This window comes from Coturnix japonica, chromosome 3, assembly GCF_054131305.1.
Source record: "Coturnix japonica strain WE chromosome 3, WE-NBRP24, whole genome shotgun sequence".
NCBI lineage: Eukaryota > Metazoa > Chordata > Aves > Galliformes > Phasianidae > Coturnix > Coturnix japonica.
In genome coordinates, this window is record NC_140665.1 from 91039001 (window position 1) to 91045219 (window position 6219).

Consider the following 6219-nt stretch of genomic DNA (forward strand, 5'->3'; position numbering starts at 1 on the left):
CCCCCTTCAGGAAGTTATAGAGAGCTATAAGGTCTCCCCTGAGCCTCCTCTTCTCCAGGCTAAACATTCCCAGCTCCTTCAGCCTTCATGAGGCCTGTGCTCCAGACCCCTCACCAGCTTTGTCACCCTCCTCTGAACACATTCCAGGGCCGCAATGTCTTTCTTGCAGTGCGGGGCCCAAAACTGAACACAGTACTCAAGGTGCGGCCGCACCAATGCCGAGTACAGGGGGACAATTACCTCCCTGTTTCTGCTAGTAATGTATGATGTACGGTATCTTACCAAGGATTCAGAAGAGCGTGTGTCTGCGTGAGGTTCTGTGTTAGAGCCATTAAGTTGTCTCCCATACTCTACAACATAGCTGTGGCTAATTGAGCCCTGATTACTGAGAGGTTCTACAGTTCTCAGCCACACCTTGTCTCTCCTTCCATGAACAACATGGTATCAGGCTTTGTCTTCTCAGTCCTCACCTCCTTATTCAAATTATTTATGAGTAAGCGCTCAGATATGAAGGTACATTGGTGACTTTCTTTCACAGTTCTCTAGATGGATTCCAGAACTCGCGAGCTTCTGGCACTTGATACACTATGATTATTGAAATCCCCTTATCCTGTTGAAAACGATTCATTGTTGAGTTTTATATCTTTTTCCTCCACTACCATCCGTGATTTCTATCATAACCCTCAAAGGTTTCTTTTTTTCCCCCAAAAAATTAAAAGTTGTATTTCATTTAGTCTTCCCTCACACGGGCAATTGTTTCACATTTATGTTTATCCTTGTTGACTCTTCTGTACTTTTATATAAAATATATCTGAGGTATATAAACCTTGCCTCTACTTATGTCTGAATTCTTCTCTTTCCTATTTTTAAACTAGTACTGCGTACCCAGTATTGATAGGAATGCGTTCTTCTCCCATTACGTTGTTTAATTGTTATTTGTGTGGTTAAGAGCTAAACAAGAATATTACAAGTACGTGGGGAGATGACGAAATGTGAGTGGGGAAACAGCATTTGGTGTGTTTTGGTGAAAGACATTATCTCACTAACCAGCACCGTTCCTAAAATATACTGTTCAGTGATTTGATTCGAAAGGAAGCTAGATTTTATGGCAGGCCCTGGAGAATGGTTGAGAATTACCTTTGTTTTGTGCGTGTTTGAATAGTAAATGATGCCCCAAGGCAAAAGGCCTGATCTTGGTTCTGAGCTAATGAGATAAGCAAAACTGCACCCCACCCATCTGCAAGACCGTGGGCTGTACAAAACTGCATATTTTCCCATGGGAATCATTGGAACCCCCATGACTTTCGGGTTTTGAATCTACGTTGAGTAAAGTCCCGTGTCTTATGAGGAGTGTTCTTCCTTTGGGAGGAGGGTGACTGATTTCATAACTCTCATCTTTTATGGCTTTCATGATCACCTACAACAGAAGTTCCTTAGAAGCACTCAGGAGTTTCTCAAAGCAAAATAACCCTCAAAGCATAAAACAAAAACCATCGAATGAGCTGTTTGTGTAACGCAAGGAGTGCTTTATTCTCATTTAATACACCAGAAAATCGGACCTAGTGCCAAGTCTTTTCCCTCACGATTTGAGGTGGTTCTGATAAATGAGATCTGGACTCCGATGGCCCATCCTCTTCTTTTCAAGACAAATCTGTACAAGTTTCTAGAATCTCTTCTCCTTCTTCTTTTTCCCCTCTTCTCTCCTGTGGTTGTCTTCCACCAAGTTGTCCAACTTACTCTCCCTCCTTTTATCTCCATGGGAATTGTTTTCCCATATACCCTTTCTTTATTCCACAGGCCTTACCCTCACTTAGTTTGGCCTGTTGTCACTTTCTCAGTGTGTGTAATAGCTTTTCACATTAATGATCCAGCAGTCTACAGTATTAATGATATTGTCCTGCTATTTCCCCTACCTACTCAGTGAGACAGAAACTTGGCTCCAGCTCTGGAAATTCACATATTCCATTCTTTTCTGACTACAGGAAACTTCTGTGCTCTCCTATTATCTTTCAAGACTGTATTAATACGCTGCAACTGGCCTAATTTACATTAGAATCATAGAATTATTCTAATGCCATGCTAGCTTTGAAATCTGCTATTAGTACAAGCAGGGTGGTCAACATGGGAGAGCTTTTTAAAGGGAGAAACAATCTTAATTTGTTCTTTGTAGTTGCGTGTGCTCTCCGTAATCATAACAACACAAAATGCTTTTCTTCCCCGAGGTATATCAGAGTTAGTAGGGAGGGACTGTGCTCTTGTGAAGTTATGTCCCAGTACAGTCCTTTTCAAACCCACAAAGAAATTACTTGTCCCTTCTTTGTGACACAAAGCGGTGCCCATTTCCTATAGCGACCAGGAGATGGTGCTGCCATTCTTCCGTCCGTTCCTTCTTTAGGAAAGGTGATGCATGTTTCCGTAGGATTACATAGATAGATCACAAAGATACTTCTGCCATCTGACTATGTTTATAACATGTATAAATGTGTCAAGACAGCGTACTTCCCTTTAAGTTCAAAGGATCCATTTTGTAGCTTTGTTATTGTCATATCAGTGCAACTGTTTGATGACACAGCTACAAGAAGAAAGGCGTGAACAGAACCTGATTTCACATTGCCAGGCTTTATCTTTTGATTCTAAAATATATCCTGGTGATTTCTCTTTCCCACAGAATAGATGTGATGGACACTGGCAAGAGTTAACATCTCTGGCACTGATATTCAGCTTTTCATTTGCTATCAGTAGGTTCATTGATTTTTCTTGTAAGAAAGCAGACTTTTCTTATTTGCAGTTTACAATAGAAGAAAAAAGGATCTAAGTAGTAGGTAAGGCAAAATGTACTTCTGGGCAATATCTTTTTACCAGGCTAATACTGATGCTGTTGATGCAAGGACTGCTAATGTGATCTTTTGGGAAGTAATGGAATATGGGCTGGGCTCCAGCAGTACTATTTTGGTGGAGGAGATGCAGAGGGAACCGATTACCAGCACACAGTAGCAACCCAAGTGAAGTCTGGCAGTTAAACAAATGAACACACATCTACTGGACTGCAAAAAACATTAGCAGAAATTTTAGCTCCCATCATCTTCAAATGAAACTCTTTGGGACAAACTCTGAAATCAGTATACGCTGACTTCATAAATGAGGTTTATTCCCACAAGCGAAGGTTGCAAGGTGAAACTCTTGTGATTTTCCCACAAGCTGTGTTGGCAATGTGGTATTTAAGTGTCAGTGGAGACTTAATGTTATGAAAAATTAATGTATTAAATGCTGCACAATCTACACTACCAAGAAACAGAGTGAGCTAGAAGAGGGCTGTGCTGGAATGCATTAATGCCATCTAGGTTTTTGGCAGGAACTCAAATAGAGAGTAATTCGTGGAATACATGGAACGTAGCATTAGCCTTTGCTTGGTATTCCCATTATAGCTGTAGTTAGTAGGCCATATCTATGAATGTGGCATTGCTGAGAATAGCTTGAAGTGGCTCAGCCAAAAAATAAGATCATGTATCTTGCTTTGCTTCTACACTGAAAATAAGAGCTCAGCGTCTCCTGCAGAACCAGGTGCTCCTGAATAAACATTCTGCTGTGTTGAAATGTTGCAGTGATTCTCCTCTTATACAGTGAGGAATTGTGTGTCTGTCTTAAGGCTCCCCTGGGCACCATCTTGAAAGCCTCCAGTGAGCAGCCTGCATCAGGGACACCAGTTCACCACAACTAACTGGGCAGGTATGTGTGTGCCTTGCAGGCATCCTTCCAGTGTTAGGCTCATGGGCAGCAGCTGGCTCGATTCATTAATAGCTGGGGTTCAGATTACCCAGCCAAGCCATCCTGCACATCGTCAGCATGAAGGAGATGATGCGGGAGGCACGCTTGGGCTGCTTACAATCTACATGTGATTCAAGAGTCACCAGCCCATCAGCAGAGATTCCAATCGTTATGTTTAAATGTCTTTGTATTGATGTGCCTTTGATCTCTCATCTTCATGGTGCCCCATTTCTGTTCCCACTGCAGGGCTTTCAGTTCCATGCGTTGAATATGTGACTCATACAATTGCCTCTCCCCAGCCCTGCCTGATTACACTCTTGTGTGATTTGCTTGGCAGCTAAATCTGATACAGTACACACAACAGGAAGACAAAGCGACCCATCCTTCCAAGGGACACTCCTGCCTCAGAAGAGTGCTGCTAGAAGGCATGTTCCCTGGCAATACCTGTGTAGGCTGTCATCCTCCTGGATGTATTCGTAATTAAACTGTATGCTGGAGGTTGGTTTGAAAGTATTCTCCACGTAGTGGTAGTAAAATATAGAATCATAGAATTACCCAGGTTGGAAAAGACCTTGAAGATCATCAAGTCCAACCGCAGCCTAACCAGTACCCTAACTCTAACAACCCTCTGCTAAATCATATCCCTGAGCACCACATCCAAACAGCTCTAAAACACAACCAGGGATAGCGATTCAGCCACCTGCCTGGGGAGCCTATTCCAGTACCTAACTACCCTTTCTGCAAAGAAGTTACAGATCCATTTTAAGTGGCTATTTTAGAGGCAAGAGAATTTTCTTTATGAGAACTGAGAGTAATACTTAGTGCTCCTGTTTCTCACATGTGATGGCATATTGCTAATGGCAAAGAACTGGCAGACAAGAAGCTTCTAAGCTCCCTAAAGAAGTGGGCACAGAACTTACTGCAAATCTAGGACAAAACTCATACCTGTTTATCACTCTTTAATGCTTTTGATCTCAAAAGAATACTGCTTCATACTTAACCAGGGACATTAATATGGCTGTTTGTAAATGAAAGTGTTTTGCACTTGAGGGTAAATATAATAAAGGTTTGAGTGACTGCTCTGAGCAAATGCCTGTTAGTAAAGCTAGCAGGTAAACAGCGCTGTAATCAAAGGAATCAAACCCTTTTGAAGTCAATGAGGAAGTATGTGACAAATATCATCAAGAATGCAGTTCAAAGGATACTGTTGCTATCTCTAAGATACACATAGGAGGCCTGATTCTGATCTTACGCCACGTGTATACCTGGCTTCAGCCAATTCAAGTTTTCTCCTCTTTCAGAGATCTGCAGCGGGTAACTCTCCCTCTGGGACACAGAACGGCTGACCCTGTAGGATCAGGGCAGAGGAGGGTGCTGACACAGGCCATGAAGGAGGCCATGAAAGAAGAGGAGGTCAGCAAGGTGACTGAGAACAAACTTGAAGAGAAAAAGATCAAACTCTGTAATGCTGCCAGACCATTTGATCTTGCATTTGCTCCCTTGATAACTTGTCTGCCCTGCCTTTTCCCAGTGAGCTCCAGCAAAAATATTCCAGTTTGACCAGTGAAATGGTGCTGGGTATGGTTTATCCTTGCACGTATTTTAATTAAACTGCTGTGAACTCCTAGCTATGTGGTTTATTTCCCTGGTTGGTTTCTTTGTTGGTGGGTTGTTAGGTTCTTTTTTTCCTGACTTGTGTTCTTCACAAATGCAGGTAATAAAAAGGAGAGTAGAAATATGAGTTATGAAAAGGTTTCAGTGGCTCAGAGGGCTGAAAACTTACAGCTGATGATGTGCGGTTACTGGCGTGGGTTCAGCCCGGGTCCTTAGTAACCAACAGTTGTTACTATCTGATGATAGCTAATTTCCAAAATGAAGTGAGTCAGTCTTCTGCAAACACACACGGTCACATCTCTTAAATAAATCACAGAATCACCAAAGAATCACAGAATGGTTTGGGTTGGAAGGGACCTTGGAGATGAACTAATCCCAACTACCCTGCCGTGAGCAGGATTGCCAACCACTAGACCAGGCAGTAGATCAGGCTGCTTTAGGGCCACGTTCAACTTGACCTTGAATGCCTCCAGAGATGGGGCATCCACAGCTTCTCTGGGCAGCCTTTGCCTGCACCTCACCACCCTCTGAGTGAAAAATTTCCCCCTGACATCTAATAGAAATCTCTCTTTAAGAACACCAGTCCCAAGGCGGACCCATAGGGGACACCACTTGTCATGGCCTCCACCTGGACATAAATCCTGACTACAACCCTCTGGCTGCAGCCATCCAACCAGTTTCTCATCCACTGAATAGTCCAGCCTTCAAATCCCCAATTTGCAGACAAGAATGTGATGTGGGCCGTGACAAAGGCCTTGCACAAGTGCAGGTGGATGACATCAGTTACCCTTCCTTGTCCAACAACGCCACCACTCCATTGTGAATGTATACACACAAAAT